The sequence below is a fragment of the Coturnix japonica genome, chromosome 4, assembly GCF_054131305.1.
Source record: "Coturnix japonica strain WE chromosome 4, WE-NBRP24, whole genome shotgun sequence".
Taxonomy (NCBI): Eukaryota; Metazoa; Chordata; class Aves; order Galliformes; family Phasianidae; genus Coturnix; species Coturnix japonica.
Window position 1 is genome coordinate 59,903,747 of NC_140666.1, and position 23,754 is coordinate 59,927,500.

A 23,754-nucleotide genomic window follows, 5' to 3' on the forward strand; every position below is an offset into this window, starting at 1 on the left:
GAAATAAGCACAGCTGGTTTTGTACTCCAAATCTCTGGTCAATGTTTAAAACAAATGAGCACTGAAAACAAGAATAAAAGGTGATCTGGAAGGCCTCTCGGAGCTCTGTCAATCAGAACTCTATCCTTGCTTTCTTTCTCTTCTTCCCAAACCACCTATTAAAAAAAGTAACTTTCCTTAAAAAGTAATTTCAGATATTTCTGCTATGTCATTCTGTGACAGACAGGTGTTATAATAGAGACAGCAAAAGTCATGCCAAAAATACATGGTTTTAGCAATTTTATAAACCTTTATAGAGATTCTTTAATTAGAAGTGGCAATCTTGAAGGTGGACATGAAAAATAACTAATTAAGTGTTGCAAAATTAACTCAGGTGATTACATGTAGACTTCTGGCAGAAGTTTCAACAGTGTGGAGAAATGGTTGTCACAAAGCTGTGTATACTTACTGCCTTCCTCTGAGCTTGGAGCAACCCTGTGGGGAAGCTGTGGGCTTTGCAGGGTGGATTCTGGCTTTTTCTTCAGCAGTGTACTGAGGATATATATTATCTTTTTCAGAGGATTGTGGGAGAGTTTCTTGGCTTCAGTGGCACAGAAAAGGAACTGTGGGAAAGGGTGGAGGAGTTTCATCAGAAAGGATTAGCCTGTTTCTCAGTGGTAAAGCAGGTGGTTTCCAGCTGAAATATGCACAGCATTTGTACTCTAATTTTTATTGCATCTAGCCAGCTTACTAACTCAAGTGGGAACACCAGGATGTTTATCTGCATTAAGAGCTTGTATTTTATCTCTTCACTTATGACTGTTGACCATCAAGGAGAGTGAACACTCATAATTTTCACTGTTACTTAAATGGAAGAAACTGTACTCTGGGGGATTGTTTTGATAAACCTCTTTGTAAACAAGAAATCAGTAATGAGAAGAGCTATGTGAAAGAGATACAACAGCAAGTAACTACGTGAATGAAGCATTTTGCAATCAATGAGGTATCTTACTTTTAATGGAAGGAAACAATGCCTGACAGTGGAATCATGCCCAAGTGATAAGTAATTTCAGTGAGATCTGTCCCTATAAAATAGGAGTTCATGCTTTTATTGGCACAGGTGCTCCCTGAATTCTAACACCTGTTGAAGTCATGGGGAGATGATGACTGAGCTCATCAGGATCAGGGTCTTCATGCATTCTCACTTGACAGGAGTTAAAAGCCTACTCTGCCAACTAACTCACCAGGAAGTATTTAAACAAATTTTATATACCAAGGAAGTTGAGGCTCTGTTTTGAAACAAAAGTTTCCATGACTGTGGAAAATCTGAACAACTTTACTTCAGCCCTCCTGTAGGCATTCAATATGGTATAGAGTATTTACTTACCTCATGTGTTCCAGGGGCCATAGGACAGATGATACCCACTTTACAGCAAGGTGGTATTAGCTGCAGTGTCACTGTTCAGTGAATAGCCCTAGGCATTTCTTTCTTTTTTTTTGTAACTGAATGTTATTCTTGATCTGCTGTTTATCCTGAATGATTCATTTCCTCATAGTAATACCCAGACAACAACCAGCTGTGTCACAAACACTGACATGTCATTGCAAAGGGAGGTGAAGGGTTTCCCCATTTTATGGGGATAAAAATATTCATTCATATGCTTATCTAGTTATCCAGACTGTGAGGCACTGCCTCTTCATTTCCCAGCATGCTTCAACAGTATTTTACAGCCCTGCCTGGCTTGGACTTCAGATGCACTAATGTATGTTCAATATTTTTACAAATCAGTTTCTGTTGGATATGAAGAAAGTGAATGAAAAAGGAGAATTAAGGCTTTTAAAATGACTTTCCTATTTCATTATCTCAGGAGGATTCTGTGGAAGATGTGAAAATAAAGTTTTTTTAACCAAAGAAGCATTTTTCTATATTAATTGGGCTATCATTTCTTCCTGTTCCTACCAGTCTGTGCTTCAGTTACTGAACATTTTATTGTTCCTAAAACTATGAATCAAATGTTCACACACAGCCATCTCAATTCCTTTCAATTCCTTTCACTCTCTTCCAGTAGTTGTCTTTGTTTTTTTTCCTCAAACACTCAGTCTCCTTCATCTCTCCTTGTCCTGAGTCCATGCTCATTTTTATCTCCACAGCTGCTGTCTCTTTGTCTCCCCTCCAGCCCTCAGGCCCCTTCTTAACCTCTTTCATTCCAGCTTCTCAGCCTTTGCCAACCAGGCCTTGGTTTCATCAGCATCTGCATAAAATCTTGAGTCCTAGGTTTCAGTTCTCCCTACAGCCTCAGCAAAAACAGTCTCTTTTTCCCTCTGATTCAGATAGGTTTTAGTCCACAATGGTGCAAAAGTGAGAGTAACTGGGAGCACAAGGATGACAGATCATAGTGATTAGTTCTCCTTGCAAGAGCTTTACTCTATCTGATGCACACTCCACGGCAGGGGCCTTGGTATCCCAGATACAGCTGTTGGACTGGCCCCTGTGTTTTCCAGCAAGAAGAATGGACTGTGATGAACAGAATTCTCTCACTTGCTCAGTATTAATAACACATTTTTCCAATCCTCGATCAAGTATGTGGAGATTTTCCTGGGTGAAAAAAAGCACATCTTTAAAACAAAAATCATTCTCCTGCTAAGTTTCATGTTCCATGCCAGAAGTATAGATGTTCTTGTGCTTAAAACAAAAAGACCAGTTTTAGTTTCATCTTGTCTCCTTTCAAATTCTGAAATGTAAAAAGGTTTGTGAAAATAGGTCTTTCTTACAAGATGAAATCCCAAGCATCACATGCTACTGTAACATAACTACATACTCTTCCTCCTTGCTAGAAAGGCTCTTCCCAGAAGTGCAACTGTGGGAATTGATCCTGAGGAGAAAGATTGCACTATTTAGGTAGTCACTCTCTTTTTTTTTTTTTTTTCCCTGTACTACAGAGTTTGCCATTACAGATTAATGGTATTGAACTTCTCATGCTGACCAGAAGAGTTGAAAAGCACCCTATCTACTGAACCATAGAGCCTCTCCCACATGTTCTTGCATAACTCATAAAACGTAGGCATGATTATTGCCCTTTATTCAAAGAAACTTAAAGGTTGCCTCATTTCTTTTGGGAACACCACTTTTCCCAAAAAGCCCTAAGATAAAGTGGAGTCATGGCTGTCTACTTATCTCCAAAATGGCCTTAAGAGACAAATATTTTGTAATAAAAACCATCTGGAATTAGCTATAAATAATAAGATCCAGCAAAAGCTGTCTATACTCTCATGCATTGGAATTCTGATAATGTAGAAATAAATGAGAAATTAGTAACTGATATAAGTGGGCTATTGCTCCAGGTAGTGAACTTTCACTTACAATGAAACTGCTAAGGAAGTCTGCTGTGCTCCTGGCAGGTCCTACAGTTGAGATAGTCATTATGAGTGTTCTGTTTCACTTGAGGTCAACTTTTTAAATTTATAGATGTCTTACATCAAAATAAGAAATAATGGTTTTGCCACTGGCTTTTGTTTTCGTAGTTAACCACCTCAAGGCACACTTACCTTCACCTTTCTATCCAAATGTAACTCTCTGTAGCCACAGAGTTTATTTTTTATGATTATTTGACCTTATTTAAAAGGTGATGAACTATTAGGAATGTTTTCAAAAAGTGTAATAAAACTAGTGCTGTCAGTGCCATGTTACTGCATGCTCAGTTTTAACATGATGTCAGTGATTGCAGAAACATCTGACACACAACTAAGAGGTGGCTTGGGACACGTAGTTTTATATTATGGACAACACTCAGAAATAATCTCTCAGCTTATTCCATGGTTGTTCCCAAGTGGAACAGAAATTTTTGTACCTAAGCTCCATGTCTGTAAAAACTGAACAAAATAGCCATGATCCTAATACTTCTAAAATGCTTTTGAGACCAAATGTCGCACAGCGGATGAAGATGAATGTAGCCCTTATAATTGAGGTGTAGTCCAGTTTCTTGATTTTCTGACAGATTATTACAACCATTAATGATCTAGAATAACCCATTTTGTTAAAAGTTATCCTCTATAACTTTCCAAAATGATCGAGTCTTCATCTCTTTTCTCTATTTTATAATTTACTCATTCATTTGTATCAGTGTAGATTACTGCAAACATAGCTATACATGATCATTCTAATGGGGCAGAATTTTCTGTCCTTTTTTCTCATGGGCCACTGAAGAATCAGCTTTTCAGTCATACCAGATTGAAACTGTGTGTCTGTGAGCTTAAATCAAAGCACTTAAATGCCCTGGACATTTCCAAAACCTTTATGCAAAAACTCCCTTTTAAAGGAAGATAATTTAAGAAGCTCATGTTTATGAGCAAAGAATTTCTATGATGGCATCTAAAATAAGTGAGAATAATCTCATACATACATACAACCAGTCAGTTGCTAAGAATCTCAGCAAGAATACCATGCAGTGGAAAGGTTTTTCATTTTTTTTTCTTCATTTTCTTTTCCCCTCACTCAAAACCAAATAAAAAACCCCATTCACTTAAGAAGCGATTGTCTGTAGACCTTTGAAGCCAAGGAGGGTGACAGCAAGGGCAAGAGGCTTATTTCAAGGGTCACATTTCATTTGCATAAGCAAGTAACCATAGGGCACTGTGGAATGTCTGTAAATGGATTTCATTACAGAAATTCAGCTTAAAGGGACTATAAATAATCCTCTGACAAACATTGTATATTGCTTCAAGTTCTTCTGTAATAAAAATATTTTAGTAACACAACAATCCGTGAAAGCAGGAAATGAAACAGGAGGAGCTGCTCATCTTCCCCTTTTCTCTCTCAGGGCAACATTATATTGTAATATGTTTTAGAGAAGAAAAATGTGATATTCATATTATTTTAGCAAAGTAATCCTACAAAAACAGGCTTATATCATTCCATATGGCTGAGACAGGGTGGCTGAACAAATAGTCAGATCTTTACTAGCTCTTCTCCCCTGGAGATCATCTGTTCAGCAGGACAGGTGTGCAGGCTACATGGTATTCTGCCCAAAGGAACATCTCAAAATGCATAGTGGTGTGTAAATCTTACAGGATGTATTTCAGTTCAGAAGTTGTCTAAATTACATGTTTTACGGGATTGACATTTTTTGATCATATGAAGAAATTATGTATGTCTCAGGCCACATTTTGGACAAAGCATTTAAGCAACTTGCTAACTGAAGGGCACATTTAACTCTTGATTACTTCTGCAGGACTTGGCTGTATGGTCAAAAGCTTTTCTAAATGTGGAGGGATGTTCTCACATCGTTAAGTGCGTGTTAATGCATACAGGATGTTTTCACATGTCCTTTCCCAGTACTGTCAAGAGTTTATAGATAGACGGATCTAAGTGGACAACAAACCCCCTGTTCAGTGTCACATGCTGATGGTCTGAGAGGTCCAGGAAGTCACTGGAGCTTTTGCACTTTTCCTGTGTGTAGAAACAAATCCCTAGCATCCCTTTAATGATACTTGGCTTGCCAGCTTCAAAGGGAAAGTTTGGGCTATCATCTCATCACCGATACATCTCTCCTGGAGCACTATTTGGAAGAACATAGACAGTGGCCAAAGCTCTGTTCTGCACAGTCAGTCACCTCAGGGGAGAGTTTTGTATGTGCCCCCAGTCTATTACAGAAGGTCTCCACAAACAGTATTTCTCTGCCACTTCTAATAATATACTTGAAAAGAAACAGAAAATGTAGGATACTTCTAAAGGAAATAAAAAGTGGGACCTCATAGCAGTAGTTTAATCAATTAAATTTCATTTATGCTAGTTTTTGTTTCTTCCCATTTACCTTTCTAATAACTACAATCATTCTCACACTGGCATTACTGTTATCTCTGGAATAGATTCACTCACACTGAAAAAATCCAATTGAATCAGAGCATGTAACGAGAAAATGTAATCCATCATTATTAAAAAAGACAGCTTACCTTTATCTGGGTGTTAAATAGTACAAATCCATGAGAGTCAGTGAATGTTTTGAAGTAAAAACGAAGGGCATTATGAAGGCTGAAGTGGATTTGTCACCGAATTATACGTATTACCTCAGAAATGGCCTGCTACGGGGTTGTAGAAATAACATGTATTGGGGTGGAAAAGAGAAAATAATGCTATTTACTTGTTTTCTACATTTCCAGGGAAACTAAATGAGATCTTAAACATCAGATTATTTTGTGGAAAATTGCAAAATGAAAAGAAAGGCTGTTCCTGAAAATATATCATATTTGTTTCACTGTTCATACCTGAATGATGTTTCTGACATCATATGCATGTCAGAAAACGTGAACAAACTTGCTGTATGTCAAGCTAGGTAGCACTGTCTCAGGTACTGGCACAAAACAGCAAGTTCAGCAATACAATGCATATTCCTATCACTATGGACAAACTTGATCAAATCTCTTAATCAGTATTTGCTATCTTCACAACAAAGAAGATAATGTGATTTACTCATCGTTATGATGTACTTCAAAGGCTACAAACTGCAAGAAAGCCACAGGATGCTATATGATTGTAGCACTTAGTGCGTTTGTTATTCTGAACCAGCAGTTGGTGTTAACAATGGAATAGGCTAATTGCATCTCTGAGAACAAAAATCTGATATACTTCATACCTAGGCTGAAGTGATTGGTACTAGAAGAGTGTGAACAACTCTGAAAAGTAACTAAAATAGCTTAACTGGAAGATTTTGATTACTTTTTTTTTTTTTTCCCCAAGATGAACACATTTCCAGAAGAAGCAACCTAGGAATTTTGGTGCAAGAACTTTAACAATTATATCTCTACACAGCGTAGCAGGAACATCTTCTGGTGGAGATCATTGGCAAAGTGGTGCTAAACTTGCCATGGAGTCTGTGAGGCCCTATCGTTTAGGTCCAAATCTAGCTCTTTGTTAGATCATGCTCATCATTTTTCTCTCTGTTCTCAAACAAAATATTTCATGGATATAGAGAAATATATATTTATTGTTTAGTTTTTCTTTTTGACCATAAAACATGGCACATCGCTGTACCCTGTGTTCATTATGACAGTACAGAGGGAAAAGTTATAAAAATGACTCAAAGTTAGGTGAGAGAACAATCTCATAGAAAGGTAAGATAATGCTGCTTAGCTTATCTGTTCAAAGTACTCCTGGATATTTTTGAGATCTTTCAGAGATAGGAATATCTGTCTTAGCAAAAGGCAAAATGGGCAGTTGTTGATAGACCTGGCACTCCATTTGACACAATATGACAGACCATTAGATGCCCTTCTTTCAAGAGCTATATTCATTTGGTTGCTGTTTATGAATTAGAAGAGGGAAACATACATTGCATATGTAACTGTAAAGGGGATGGAACAATGAAAATTATTTCTGTGGGGAACTGGCAACAGTAAAGCTGAGGATCTTTGATTTAGAGAACAAAAAATATTGAGAAGGTGTGTGGAGCTAGTGTGATTAAAGAAATGGATTTGTTAAAAAAAGAGATCAGCTCATGAACCATTTAGAAAAACAGGCAAATAGTGGTCAATTATTCATGATGCATTATTCACCTTGTTCTATTGGAACAGAACGATCCTGGAATGCTAAATTAGGAGTTAATCGGGATGCAATCTCTCACTCCTTGTGTTTGGCATTGCCATTGACCTTACTGTGAGAGAAGCAGTATGTGGATACAACACAGAAAGAGAAAAGCTTAAGCACTATGCCAGAACGTTTAGGCTTAGCTGACAACATGCCTCCTCTAAGTAACAATCATCAAACAAACATTGGTCTGAAAACTGTAATATTTTAAGAAAGATAAGGTTAATCATTAATTATGAACAAATCTCATACAGTTAGCAATTCCTCTCCCAGAGAGTGAATATCAACACACTGGGGATGAGTACAGTCATTTACAGTCTTGGTAAAGTTGGAGGGAATTACTAGAAATTTAGTAATGAATCTGCAAGATGGAAATAATCAGAGCTCAATGACTACTATCTCAGAAATTCTCTAGGAGAAAGAAAGCAGTAGCCCATATATAAAAGCATCTGCCATGGCAGTCTTTGGCTGGCCAAGATACTATTCATTGCACAGCATGCACAATAGGGAAATTTGTGGGAACAATTGTCAGAACACAGTCTGAGCACAAAGAAATTGGCAGATTATTCTTGCTCTGAACAGTCTTGGATTATCTCGATTATCTCTGAAGTATCCAGAATCATCTTTCAGGAGTTCCTCAGTACTATTTCTTTTTGCAACTTTGATATAAACTGTGTAAGGTAGTACTATAAGGTAATTACCATGATGCTTTTCAGGACTGACAAGCTCTCTTACATAACCTGAACCTCCCCATATCGTTGCTTTTAAAGGTCTTAATCCTAAATTTCTTCCTCCTTCCCCCCCCCAGGTAGCTGCAAAAAGGCTCAATTTGGATATTTGGAGTTTTAGAAATACAGAAAAATTCTGTGCATTTCTTTAAGAAAAATTTCCATTAATTGCCAGAAAGTACTCCTGGTTTTCAGCACCATCTTCAAAAGTGAGGTAGAATCCTCCCACAGTTTTATTTGCGTTTAGAAAAATGAACACATTTCTACTTGTGCATTGACTGAATATTCTTTAGAGAGATAAGATTTGCAAATATATATCCCATACAAGAATATCACTACAGTTTCTCCCTTTCAAAGGATCTACTAGTATTTAAGTGAGCAAAGCTGTCTTAGCATGGCAAGACATCATCACTTACCTTTACTAGCTGGGCTCAGAAATGAAAGATTGATTTTACTTCTGATTCTCAGGATAGTAACCTTCTGGCCTATCTATTTCTTTTCACCTTTCCAAACACACACACAAAAAAATTAATTGGAAAAAGTGTTGCACAAAATATTTGTTCGGAAGGACTGTGTTCCAACAAAACCCCAAATGTGAGATCTCTGTATGTAAACATACACTTGCAAACAGGAAATGGCAGCTCAGAAGATAAACAGACTCCCAGCCTCCCCACTGTCATGCCTGGCTATATGCATTCAGAACATTTCCTTGTCCAAATCTCTCTCCCTAAATTGTACCCTCATGTCAAGCTAGCTCTCTGGGAAGCAAGGGGCAAAGTTGCTCACCTCTGCTAATCTTGAGTACTCATGTCAGGGCTGTTCTGACAGATTCTGTTTAGATAACTGGCTTCAGCTACTGATTCAGCAAAGGGTTTACTCTGTTGTGAAAGTATAGTTTTATGGTTCCACATACTCCTGGATTTGGAAAGCAAATAAGCATTACCTTTTCTGCTGCCTACTTGCACATGTGTTTTTGTGGACTCAGGTTTTCTACTTTTTATAATCACTCTCCCACTGGGTTCTCAAATTGTGCTTCCAGATAAAATAATCTGGAGTGAATAACAGCTTGGAAAGAAGCCTTGGCCTTCATCCCAGCATTATCTCAAATCCTGTTCCATCAGCATACATGTAGCATATGTGATCATTACTAATTATCACCTGTAGCAAATTAATCACAAGCAGAATATTTAATCAAATCCTCAGCATAAACTCTGTGTCTATGCACAACAACTTAGATGATGAACTTAAGAATAACATCTTTGTTTCTCCAGTTTTTGTGCATCCAATTGTTGCTTAAGTACAATAAATGAATATTATTTAGCTATCCAGCAATTCAGAGAGTATTTTCGTGACATCTGTACCACAGAGAGGAAGTCAGTAATACTCTCCTATTAAATGAGCAACTAAATTCATTAGTCAACATAAACTTCTCTTAATAGCTTGCTGAAGCACTTTGACTTATGTAGCATATTCCAAATAAAAGTTAAGCAAAAGAGTAGCAGAAAAAATACATAATTCAACATTAGAAAAAATACAGTGTATAATTTACTGCTGTTGGAATTTACTCTGCTTATACTGTTTGTTGCAAAGGGAAGCATAAAGAGAAATGTATGAGAGCTGCTCTGAATTGAGGCCTGCTATGTTGGCCCATGGTATCAGAGGCGGATGTTGGTGGTATGACAGTAGAGGTTGGGCCTTCCCACCAATATCCCATTAAATCTGATTTCAAAGACAGTGCTTCCTTAAACAAATTAGGCTACAGAGTTAGAAAAAGGCAGCAATAATAATTTGTCTATTGAAGGCCAACTTATGAAAAGTGCTTTTGCTTCTAAGTTTAATGATAGTTTCAAGAATAATTGCTCACAATTATACAATGTGTCTTTATATATTATGCTCTATTAAGGGACATAGTATTGCATGCCAGAATCATTCTACTTTATTTTGCTTATTCTAGTAAATGCGTTGTTTTAATTGAAATGTTCACATAAATTATCAATTAAAATGTATACCTTTTTATTTGAGTATACATATATACACACAGTTACTCTGAACTGAGGTTTAGAAGTTAATCAGAGTGAAATATTTTTATTGTGAGATTCATGTAGTTGAATCTCCTGTGAGGTGTAGCTCGGGTGTGAATGTTTTACTTTTTATAAAATTACTAGAGCTGATTGTCTCATCATTTTGTATTACTATACAGTGTGCTATGAAGGAGGAAGAGCACAATAGTTCTGACTGTACATCAGCCCATAGCAGAAGATGAAGAATTGTCATGATGTTCTGAAGAGTGTCTTTATTCAACCCTCAAAATTTTGCTTCATGTTGAAGGCAATATAAATGATAGAATTATGTGAAGGATGAAGCTTATTGTTTGAGACAGTTATCAGCTCAAGTTAAGCCCTGGCATGCATTTTGGCAAACTTTACTATTTATTTCAGAATTTATTTTTCAGTTAAATGACTCCTACTCCCTCTATATAGCTTGGGCAAAAGGGTTAAACTGAAAGTAAAAACAAACAGACCTTCACTGCTGAATATTTTATTGTTAATTTATAAGATATGCTGTTTGCAGAAGCACAGCACGCCTGCTGATTCACTGAGTGAAAAGTAAGAATGATAGCCAAATATCAACCAATTTTTGGAGTTCACATTTTTTTCAGGAAATATGCTGCTAAACAATGGTGCTTTAGGTAGTAGAACATAATGTAACCGCATCATAACTATTCTATTCCCTCCAAAGTTTACATTTAAAAACAAAACCAAAAGTGTATTTGTTTGTCTCATACAAAGATGTCTAAATAATATTTAGGAAACTAGCCTATTATATCTGAAACAAAAAGGACTGCATCTTCCACACCAGTATAGGTTAGGGGTAACTAGCTGGAGATGAGCTCTGTGGAGAAAGATTTGGGGTTCCTGGTGGATGACAGGTTGCACACGAGCCAGCAACGTGCCCTTGTGGACAAGAAGGCCAATGGTATCCTAGGGTGCATTAATACGTGCATGACCAGCAGGTCAAGAGAGATGAACCTCCTCTGCTCTGCCCTGGTGAGGCCACATTTAGACTGTGTGTGTCCAGTTCTAGAGTCCCCAGTTCTAAAAAGACAGAGAGTCTAGGAGTCCTGAGGAGGTCCACAAAGATGACAAAAGGTCATCTCTCTCAAAAAGCATGTTCCATATGAGGAAAGGCTGACTGACCTATGTCTGTTCAGCCTGGGGAAAAGAAGACTGAGAGGGGATCTGATTAATGTTTATAAATATCCTAAGAGAACTGGGAGGCAAATGAATGAGGCCAGGCTCTTCTCAGTGGCCTAAAACTTGATCATAGGAAGTTCTGTGCTAACATGCAAAAGAATTTCTGTACATTAGGGTGACATAGCACTGGAAGAGTTTGCCCAGAGAGGTCGTGGAGTCTCAGAATCACAGAATCACAGAATCACAGAATTATCAATTATATGAGATATTCATGACATTTCTGGATGCCTACCTGTGTGACCTATTGTAGAGTACCTGCTTTGGCAGAGGGGTTGGACTCAGTGATCTCTCAAGGTACTTTCCATCCCCTGCAATTCTGTGATTCCATTTGCTTTCCTAAGTCATGTGTGTGAAAATATAAACAGCCCTAAAAAACCTCGCGTGTATTAAATACTTAGCTTAAGAATAATTGTTTCCCTAACTGACTTAAGCAAGCTTAAATTATTTAAACAGACAGTTTAAGAAATGAAATTTCAAGACTATTCTAGAGAGAATTAAAGTATCAGCAGACTTTACATGGCTAACTGCCTATACCAAATGCATGGAAATATTTGGCATAAAGCTTTCATTTCTAGTACCCGGGATCTTTTTCTTTGACTCTTAAAATGTGAATTTTATTAGACTTAGCATGAAATATGAAGATACAGCAGAACATAATGAAATTCTCTCTCTCTCCCTAGGCTCATTAATGTTAGTGAATGCCTTAGAGTATTGTGTGCTTTTGTGCTAGGTTTCTTCTGCTTACCTTGGCCTGGCCAAATATTTCACATAGACAGCTTTTCATTCATAAATAGAATTTGGATAAGTAAAGTCATTAGAAATAAAGGAAAAATAATGCACAGGGTGTTCTACTGACAAAGATGGGAAAGAAAATCCCATCTCCTGGTGCTCTTTTTCTCTGGAATCCATTATTCCCCCCTCATTACCATGTAACAGGGAACTTTTAAAAATTATTTTCTTCTTATAAATTACAGAATTACTCACAGTCGTTTAATCTGAACTTCTGTTACATCCATAAGGCCTTGATCACTACCAAGGGCTACCTTTCCAATTCCACTTTTTTGAGTGTATTTTGAGTATATTGTATTTATTGATTAAAAAAACCCTCAAGAGTTAGGCAGTTCTGCAAAACTTGCCACACATCTGTTGGATTTTTGTTTATGTATAGAAATGTAATTGGGCAACTGGAGAAAAGTGGATTTGTGAGCTGTTATTTTCCTAAAGATTACATTTAATAATGTTGGTGTACCCTCCATAATATATTTGATTAATAATATTTGATCTAAACCCAAATTATGACTTCCCACATATATGACATAACTAATGAACTGTGAAAGGAAAGCTGTTCAGATGGTCACCAATAACCGATGCTTAGTTAATCCTTTAAATAAACCGGAGCTCACAATGTGTCCCTTTGAAGTCATAAATAATGTATATTTTTCTTTTGACTTTTAATAAGCCAGTGGAGTTCATCTCACAGTCTCCAAACACATATATTTTATTATGGGCCTCTGCAGTTTACTTTAATTAGTGTGTCTGAGTGCTTTGGGAGACTTAGCCCTACTGAAAACAAACAGAGTCTTACCATCTATAAAACATTAGCTCCCTTTGGTTTATCCTGATACAGCCGAGGCTCAGTGAGAAACACATGGTGTAAGTAAACACTCATAATTGCATTAGAATTCCCGGGTGTATTGGTAATTCAAGCTCTGTTTCATGATATTGTTAGAGCAGTTAGAGCAGGTTTACCAATCTCCTTGTCTTCTGGGATTTCATGAATTTCCATTTGGAGAGAAATTTAAATGACAAATCTAATAGAAACAGCAACAGACAGAATAAGCCACAGGGACTCTGAAAAGGAAGCACACTGCTAAATACCCCTTCAGTCTAATTGTGTTTTTTCATGTCTCTGAAATTTCTCATTCCTCTAATCTCCTTGCTGATGTGTTAATTTTGGTGCAAGGTGGGTGAGCCTGTGTTTTCTTCCACTGTCCCCATAGAACTTTTCGTCCAGTGTGCCAGCCTTTCTCATATTCTTATTTCTCAGCTATTTTCAAAAAAATGATACAGTCAGCTCCAAAAAAATGCTATGTTTTCCGTAGTGTGTTGAATAGCATGCATATTTTTTATGGGGAGTAAATTACTGTTGAAAGCTTTCCACTGCAAGAGGGATTTAAGAAATGGAAAATCCTTTGCAAAAGCAACTCACTGAACCTATAATTTACTATTTGCTTTTTTATTCAAAGAAATAAAGTGTTGCTTTGAAAAGAATTAAAATAGAAGCAGAGTGATTGACAACCTTGCCCGCGGTAGGGGATTGGAACTAGATGAACTTGTGGATGTTGTGGATGCCCTGTCCTTGGAGATATTCAGGGTCAGACTGGATGTGGTTCTGGGTAGCCTGGTCTAGTGATCAGCAAACCTGCCCATGGCAGTGGGGTTGAAACTAGATGATCTTTGAGGTCATTCTATGATTCTATGATTCTAAGATCTTTGAGGTCTCTTCTAATCCATGCCATTCCGTGATTCACTCCATGATTCCATGACCTTGTATAAAAAGCAATGTCAGACTTAAACCTAATACTATTCAAATCAGTGCTGGTAAGTAAATATAAATCTGTTGAGTCTTTATCGCAAACTAGTCCTATCTCTGCACCTCCTGGAGTTTTAAACCAATAATATTAAAGAATAAAGTCCGGACTTCTATTTTACCTCCATCATGTTTTTGAAAACACAGTTTGACTACATAAAGACCAGGATTAGAAATCAGTGTAGAATGAATTAAATAGGGTTTTACTGTTTGCCCGATTTTAATTTTTATTTTTAAAAGTGCCTTTCTCTAGTATTTCTATCACAAATTTTTCCAAACTACAAATCATCCTCTCTAAACTGGGATTTTTTTCAGCAGTGTATAACTTCATTATGTTATAAAAAGCAGAAACTTTTATATTAAAAAATCACAGAAAAAAACCCATACAATTTTCAAAGGCAGTGTAAAGTTGAATATACACATCTTTACATGAAGCATTTTGTAATGGTGGGGTTAAATTGCAATGCCTAGCATTTATGAGTGCTACCCTTCACTTTCCTTCTATTTCTGTTACTCATGAAACACAAAAATACTAATTTCATTAAAGTGCTAAACAGTTGTGACAAATAACATGAAGACATTTCATTCTACTATCTTACCATTTGAGATCCTTTTGAATCATTTGTACCTTTCTGCCTTTACAGGCTGCTCCTTCTGTATTTGCTGGCATTTCTTTTAGCACTTTGTTGGCCATTGCATCAATTTGGCTTGCACTGCTTACTTTTGCTCTTAGGAAAATTCCCGTCTTAAACCTGTCAGACATTTTGAAACAGAATCATTTTCCAGGATGTTTGTAAATCCTTGCTTTCATTTCATGTTACGATCAGTGTAATGAAAATGCTATCAATAAAACCCAAGCTTTTCATACTGAAGACCTGAAAGCGGGGATATCTGAGTGCAAATGCCCACATACAGGCCTCCTGTGCTGTCCCATTGGGAGAGAGGACAAACAGGCCTTACCTGCACAACACCATCATTGTTCCACTAGGCCAGATCCGCCAGCCCAAAATGCTGCCAAAGGAGCTGTGACTTCCCCTCCTTCACTCTGAAGCCACAGGAGTTGAGTGGTTGTAATGTAAAAGTGTGAACAGGATTTCACTGCTCGTTTTCTCTTTAGAAAAGGTAAGCCACTCATTAGCAGCAGTCTACAAATTCGGAGCACAAATTTGGAAGATTTACAACTCTACTTTAACTGTGACATGTTACTCACCCCATTACTCTGTCAGCAGGGAAATAGTGCAGCTATGGGTCTTTCAAATGTATTTCTGCCTCTGGAAAATCAGACAGAGTTGAAAATCATTGGCTCTATTACTATGGTGTACTTCTGGTGTAAACAACATTCTTCAGAGAACTGGATCACCTGGACTAAAATCCACTCCAGTTTCACATATGAATTTTGCAAAACGATAGATAATCAGCTTATCCTTTAAAGCCAATTAAATTTGTATAAATACACAATCTCTGATAGTGAGACTCTAGCAAAGCTGCAGTACTAATAAGGTTTGCTGAAGCTACATTTCTAAACCCCTCTGCATGGAATATTTCCTCTCTATTATATTCATCAACAGAAGTGATGCTGAAATTAAAAAATGACAAACTAAACCCCAGTTTGTCAAAACACACCATATTTATAATATTAAATAATTGAAGCTATAAGTAAATATATACAGTGTTGATAAAATCGAATTATCAGCCTAGGCATAATTGGGGTTTATTTAAACTGTGACTGACTCCATTCATCTGTTATTCCAGTGGATATATAAAGATAAATTACTTTCTCGGAAATTGAGACACTTTTTTTTTTTTTTTTTTTAAGATATTTTTCTTATCAGGTTTTCATTAGACAAGGCAGCCTGCTTTATATGTTTGTACAATTTAAGTAGGCTCTCAGTCTGTTTGTTAATACATCATGTTTATTTAAAACTCCTGAAGGAAGTTATTAATCTGTCAAAACTTTAAGATTTGAAGATGATAAATAAATGAACAATGCTAAATAATTCTTTGTGTTGTCTACAAAAACACGAAACAATCCTTACTGTTCTTTTCTAAGAGATGAAGCTTGGTTTGCTTTGAAATTACTCAATATTTATTTGCCCACACTACATGGCTGCCAAAACTGGCACTGTCTGATGAGTACACAACTGGCTTAAACAAGATTCCTCTCTGACTAGAATGGTTGGTCAAGAATAAAAAAATATGCCCGGATCCAATTTTTATTCTCTAATCACAGAAAGTACTATGGAATGATTGTCATTTGCAAAAGAAAAAGGCAAACACAATTAAAAGCTGAATGTCTAATCCCTCTGCCTATGGCTTAGAACTGGAGCCAAAAGAAATATTGCCTTAACAGGTATATTTCCCCTGAGGGAAAGCACACCTTCGACCACCTAGTTGGGGAAATGAAGAGACAGCAAGATGTTCAATTGTGTCAGTGGCTAGCAAACTGTGTGGTGGCTCCTGACAGAAAAGCCTGGAATTAGTAGATAGCAAATGAAAGTTCCATTACTGATGGCAGCTCTTTCAGCACAGTGTCAAATAAAATAGTATTATATTTTTAGCCCCTAGCAGCCAAGTCATATTGGTCCATGGGAAAGTCTGTGTTTCAGTAGCTGACATTTGTCTAAAGAGAACTGATTGAAGGATAATGTGAACTGCTAAGTGTTAATTAGGCTAATTAATAGTACGGGTGGATGACAGCTATTGCAGTAACACCTGTGTCTCACTACCTGAAAGGAATGTTGTTATTAACAAGTGGATCATTTTAAATTTGGGAAGAGAAGCCTAAAAATACTGTCTTCAATGCACTAAGGAGCTCTCCTGTTCCTGCAAACATTTTCTCACCAGCAGTAAGTCAGAGGTGGTACATAAAAGACTATTTCCTCATAGCGCAAATAAATTTGTTCTTGGATCTGTTTATCTACAAAACGAAACTATATGTTTCTATCTGTCCACGTTAACAGGAGAATTATCATATTTCAGGTTTGAATGGGGCTTAATTTTTATATTTTGTGTAATCTTTGGTAGAATCGGAGTGTAAATAAGAATCTATGCAAACTGTTGTGCAGATTTCAGGATGCTTTCTCATGTCAGTTACCATGAGCTTTACCAAGCCTTTTCCCAGGCACTGCAGCACAAGTCACTTATGACTCAGCAGTACCACGGTCAAGTCAAAAATAGACACTTGTAAGAAAACGCATGGGGTAGGGATGGCAGTGCCAATTTCATAAGGTTCCTCTTGTGACATTTGTCCTTTTTTTAGAGATGTGTCTCAATGTGAGAGTCTCTTTAGCTCCCACTTTAAAATATAAGTTACTACTTCATGGCTTCTGGATAGATTTTTGTTGTTGTTGTCATTGTTTTTTGGTAGTTGATTTATTGTTTTTTTACTGTGGCATTAATAATTCTGTTGTGATGGTAAAAGATGCACAATGCACAAGCTTGGCTTGTTTTAGAACAGAAAGAGTAATAAAACAAATCAGATGTATTCCAGATTAGCTCAGCTTCATCTAATTATGTTAGTCACTCATCACAGAACTCTTAATGTTATCTGGATATATGCAATTCAGAAACAAAATTCTGTAAATGTTGCATGGCTTCTTTAATAAGCATATTGGAAACTTTTTACGTGACAGATTGCTTCTTCATTCCCCCTTGTCCTGTCACTATAAGACCATGTAAAACACTGATCCCCCTCCTGCTTGTAAGCTCCCTTTAAGTACTGGAAACTGCAATAATATCTCTCCAGAGCATTCTTCTCTTCTAGCTAAACAGGCCCAACTCTCTCAGCCTTTCTTCATAACAGAGGTTCTCCAGTCCTTTGATCATCTTTGTGTCCCTCCTCTGGATCTAATTCAATAGCTCTGCATCCTTCCTGTACAGGGAGCCCAGGCTTGGACACAGTTTTCCAGATGGGGCCTCACAAGGGCAGAGTAGAGGGGGATAATCTCCTCCCTCTCCCTGCTGCCACTCCTCTGTTGATGCAGCTCAAGATGCAATTGGCCTTCTGGGCTGCAAGCACACACTGCTGGCTCATGTCCAGCTTTTTGTCCACCAGGTCCCCCAAGTCATTCTCTGTAGGACTGCTCTGAAGGAGTTCTTCTCACAGTCTGTAGTCATAGCTGAGATTGCCTTGAACCAAGTGCAACATCTTGCACTTGGCCATGTTAAACCTCATTAGATTTGCATGTGTCCACTTTCTGAGAGTGTTTAGGTCCCTTTGGGTGGCTTCATTCTCTTCTACTGTCACCTTGGTATCATCAGAAAGCTTGCTGAGGCTACACTCAATTGCAGTGTCTATGTCATTGGTAAAGATCTTGAAGTGCATGGGTCCCAAGATTGTCCCCTGGCAGATGCCACTCATGACCAGCTGTACCTGGTCAACCCTCTGGCTATTACCATGCAACCAATTATTTATCCACCTAATAGTCCAGCCTTCAAATCCATATATCTCCAGTTTAGAGATAAAGATATGGTGCGGGACCATGTCAAAGACCTCACACAAGTCCACATAGAATGATATCAGTTGTCCTTCCTTTGTCTTCTGATGCTGTCACTCCATCATAGAAGGTCATCAGATTGGTCAGGCATGATCTACCCTTGGTGAAGTCATGCTGGCTGTCCCAGATGTGCCTTAACATCTCTTCCAGGGGGATCCACTCCACAGTCTTCCCAGATACAGTCATGAGACTCACTACCCTGTAGTTTCTGAGATCTTCCTTTCCCCCTTTCATGAATACAAAAGTCACGTTTCCATTTTTCCAGTCATTGGGAACTGAGAGCCACAATTTTTCAGACATGATGGAATGGCTTGGCAACCGCATCAGCCATGAGGTGGTCTTAGACTGTCTCCACTCTTATACTGGGAGGGATTTTGCTCACATAGCTCCTGCTAAGAACTTCAGGGAAACTAGAGGCATGAGAAGCCTGTCTGGCCATGAAGACTAAGGCAAAGAATTTGCTAAGTACCTCAGCCTTCTTCACATCTGAGGATATGGAGCTCTTCCTATTCATTTATCAGAGAGAGTAAACTCTCTTTTGCCTGTCTTGTTGTTTTCCACATCTTTTGTCAAGTTCAGTTTCATCTTCAACTTGATTTTCCTAACTCCAACCCTGCACATCCAGATGATATCCCTATATTATTCCCAGGCCACCCATCCCTGCTTCCACTACTTCTCCCTTTTTTCCCTGACCAACAAGTCATGCTGATTTCCTACCTCATCTGCCTGATTGCTTATTCTAGGGGAGGGAGAACTCTTGCATTCTCAGAAAGGCATCCTTAAAGTGCTGCCAGCTCTGTTCTGTTCCTTTGTACCTAAGAAAAGTTTTCCAGGAGATCTCATCCAAGAATTCCTTAAAAAGCCTTAAGTTCTCTTTCCTGAAGCTCAGGGCACTGACTCCACTCTTTGACAGGCCCACATTCCCAAACTTGTCCAGGACATGGTCACTGCAGCCCAGGCTGCCTCCAATCCTAACCTCTTTTACAATCTCTTCCACACTGATGAGCACCAGGTCCAGTAGTTATTCACCTCTTATGATTCTGTCGATACCTGAACCAGAATGCTGACATCAGTGGACTACAGGAGTCTTTTAGATAACACAGAAGATATCTGGGTGGTTTAAATCCCCTACCAAGATGAGAAACTGTGAGGGTGGTGCCTTTTGCAGCTGAAGCAAGAAGACCTCATCAACAGGATCTCCTTTGTCAGGTGGCCTATAATAGAACCCTACCACCAGATGTCCTTTATTGGTCTAACTCCTAACTTTAACCCACAACCTGTTCATGACTGTTTCTCAGTGGCAGCTCTTCACAGTCTATCCACTTAAGATAGAGGGCAACTCCTCTTACTTTGCCTATCCTTTTCTAGAAAACTCATAGCCATCAAACAGGGTATCCCATTTATGTGAGTCATTCCACTATGTTTCCATGATAGCAATAAAACTAGTTTCTCAATTGCACTGTGGTTTCTAATTTCCCCTGCCTATTTCCCATACTGCATGCCCTGGTACAGAGGCACTTCAGTTGGGCTTTTGGCTGCATTACCTTCTTTGAGGAGCCCCCTCAAAAAAAAACTCTAGGAAAAATCTGAGATTTTCCCCTGCTCTACTAAAGCAAGTGTTCCCTTACTATTCTCTGTTCCTCAGTAGTAAATCCCCTTGATCCATCATGTCCAGTTTAAAGACTTAGTGATGAGCCTTGCCAACTTGCTGCCTAGTATATTCACCATAAGATGCAGCAGGCTGAGGGCCCCTGCTAGAAGCTTGTCCCTCTGACTTAACTATGCTATTCCACACCTTGTCATGGGCAGGCTTGCTTTCACCCCCTTCCTCCTTCAAAGATAGTTTAAAGCCCTATCAATAGGTCCAGACATCTCCTGGGCCAGAATTTTTTCTGTCTACGACCTAGCTGGATCACATCAGCAGCCATCAGTCTAGGCACTGAGTAAACTGCTCCATGGTCAAAAGAGCCAAATTTCCTGTGGTGGCACCAGCTTTTTAGACTTTTAGTTATTAGATGTTTTTTCCTGCTTCTCTCAATCTCACTCACTACCACTGAGGGGATAGAGGAAAACACTGCCTGTACTCCTTCTCCATCAATTAACCTCCCCAGTCTCCTGAAGCCTTCAGACTTCTCTCAGTGACTTCAGCAATGCCATCCTGAGCTATCAGTAAGTGAAAATAAACAGAGAGATGATAATAACTGGTAATCAGTGGTCAGCTATAATTATTCCAAATGGAGGTATTGAAAAAGCCTGTACAGGATCAGTTGTTATTGTACTCATCTCACATCATAATTTTCTAGCTATTCCCTATTCTATGACTATTCCAATAGTCATAACTCTTATGCAAAACCTGTGAATTGGTTTGATTGTCCAGGAAGAGGTGTAGGCAGCATGAGAGAATTCATTCCTGTACTACCTTTCCCTGCTTGAGGCTGTATTTGCCTTCACCTTAACACCACCCCTAGAGATCTTCTAACTTTCTGAAGAATTAAAGTAATATTTCTTCCCAAAAATTCATATGAAATAACAGCTAAATTCCAATGGTTTAAATACTCACAGCATACATTTAACTTAGGCAAGCATAAACTTGGCAGTTTTCTAGAGACCATAAAAAGACAAAGTTTAAATTCAGGCAAGTATTTGAGTATTAAAAGGTCAGGTATCTGAATTGTATGTACAGCAACCATTACTTAAGTCTGTGCTCCATTCTTTCTGTAGATCATTTAGCCAACATGGTAAGTGCTCTTCTTACAGCTGAGAAATAAAACCTGTATCAATGAATGCGGAAGTTAGAGCCTGTAATTTTCCACTGTGTCTAACACCACTAAAATGTAATTATTTGTATGCAAACAAATCCCAAAGTTGGGTCGTTTCAGAACCAGTGCTTTCCTCACTGAAAATGTTTTGTAGAGTTAGTCAGCTGTGACACTCAGGAATGTGATGTCATACCCTAGAGCGTGCATTTTATTGGGTAGCAAGAACTCTGCTTTTTGACCTCAAAGACATATTTTGCCATGATATAAATAAATACTGTGGGACCTCGGGGTCAAATGAGCAAGGTCTCTACCCATAATGCAGAAAAGAAAGCTTACAAAGTTCATCTGTGCTTGGTGGGGTCTTTGCAACAAACTTGCAGCCCACAGGCTATATAAATCCCTTGCAAACAAACAAAAAATTGCAGGCAACTGTAAAATATTGTCCTCTTTTTGATAATACACATCAGGTACATTACAGGTACTCTATTAATAAACAAGCAGAAAGGAATGAATTAAAGCAAAATCCGTTCTTTCTCTAATAAAAGAAAACTTTGTAACATGCACTTCAGTTTAAGGAACATACAACTGTTTAAATCAGGATCTCCCACATCAGTTCCAACTACCGTTAAGAATTTCTTCATTTCAATCATGCTTACTCATGTGTCCATAAACGTGCACCTTTCCTGAGTATTGACTGCTGTGTTCCACTGTGTGCATTTACTTATATAGGATCCATTTTTTGTGTGTCATCTGAAACAGATTCCTCCTTCAATTATACCTACATACATCTACAATTACTTAAACATGCCAAGAGCCATAGCTCTATTCAACTGACAAACTAAATTTATCCTGTGCTTATTTAATTAGCTTATTAGACATAACCATAACACATTCCTAGATAAGAAGGGCATTGGCTTGGCCTGGTTAAAGGAGTGGTATTTTTCAGTTGTTTTAACCTGACAACACTTTCAGGCCAAAGTAATGTGACAGCTCTCTTAAAATGAAGGCTTCCAAATGGTATGTAGTCAGCACACAACTCCCTTCCCAAGCTGAGGTTTTATTGATGCAGATAACAGACACTGGAAGAAAAACTTCAGTATATATTCAGAAAGGCTGCTTCCAAAACTGATGAACATGGCTTAAGCTTTATCAACAACAAATGTAAATTAATAACATGCCTTCTGATTCTGGACAAATATCAGCAAAATTAAAATACATGGGAATCTTATCATGCATTTCTATGGGATTGGAATGTGGATATCCCTCCCAAAATGCAACCATACCCAAATCCTGGGGCATTTACACCCAGACAGAGGGGGATCTTGCAGTGATTTGCAAACACTGACATAGACTCAGATCTCTTTCATCTGGGAACTTTTTTCACATTTCACAGATGGGAGTATGTATGGAAGTTAAAGACCTAATTCAGAATAGGATTTTGACATCTAAAAGAGGTGTCAAGAGAAAGTTAAGTAAACAGGATCAAAATCTTAGGGAGCTACTGGTTAATTGCCATAGCTTACTCATTTTTAACCTGTACTTTCTGAAAGGATGGAGACGGTAGGTCTTTTTAGAAGGTATTTCAGAGAAATGCAACATTATATATTAATTCTTAACAAAAAATAGGTTTAACAAGCAGACCCTTTCTCCAGATTGTAGAGAACCTAAGATCAGCTCTCACCACTGTCTAAGGAGATTCTGTTCTATTGGTAAGAGACTCTAATTTCCCACTTCTATTAGGAGAGATGCCTCCTGCTCAGTGTTTCAGTGCCTCTGGGTCCTTTTAGGGCACCATCAATGTCTTACGGCATAAGCCAAGCTTCTGGATTTGTCTGCTGCAATCAAGCACATAAAAATGAAGTATTACATCACAACTAGGCTTAAGCCTTGCCCTAAGATTTCATAGCCTGCCAGCGATGAGGCAAGGACTAGAGCCCATATTTCCTAGTAAATGAAACTATATTCCAGTGTTCTCATCTCTAGAAGCCCTCTTGCTTGATCTGTGCTCTAAGTGCTAAGCTTTAATGCCTGTTTTCATCACACCACAGAAATGCTTACCCCATGAAATTATTCTGAGACTTCATTAAGATGAGATTCTGAATGCAGTAATCACATTTTTCTTTCAGACACTAACTTGTGTCATACTAGAGTTGATATGACAAAATGTTGAATATTTAATAGCATTCATAATTTGAAATGGAAAAATTTAAGTGCTTCCTTTTCTTGAACAGTCAGAAGTCTTGATAAAGCTCATGTAACCAGCTGAATTTTATAAAGATGAATGTCACAGCTAATACAGTATGCTCCTGTTGTGTAAATTAGAGCAAATCACGAGATGTCTGCATGAAATACACAGAGTTTTTCACATA

At 38.0% G+C, this 23,754-nt stretch overlaps 1 protein-coding gene across 4 annotated transcripts in view; it reads right to left on the reverse strand.

The window, feature by feature from the left end:
- Positions 1-23,754, reverse strand: part of LOC146761092 (uncharacterized) — a 349,547-nt gene that overhangs the window by 15,265 nt on the left and 310,528 nt on the right. For 2 of the 4 annotated variants that reach the window (XR_014945937.1, XR_014945936.1), the window contains exons 24-25: positions 15,341-15,401; positions 449-14,882 (exon numbers count right to left, since the gene is read on the reverse strand). The gene's annotated coding sequence lies outside the window, so the exon portion shown is untranslated. Of the gene's footprint in view, positions 1-448; positions 14,883-15,340; positions 15,402-23,754 lie in introns of those variants that run through there. The other 2 variants (XM_085547054.1, XM_085547053.1) reach the window with 1 other exon arrangement.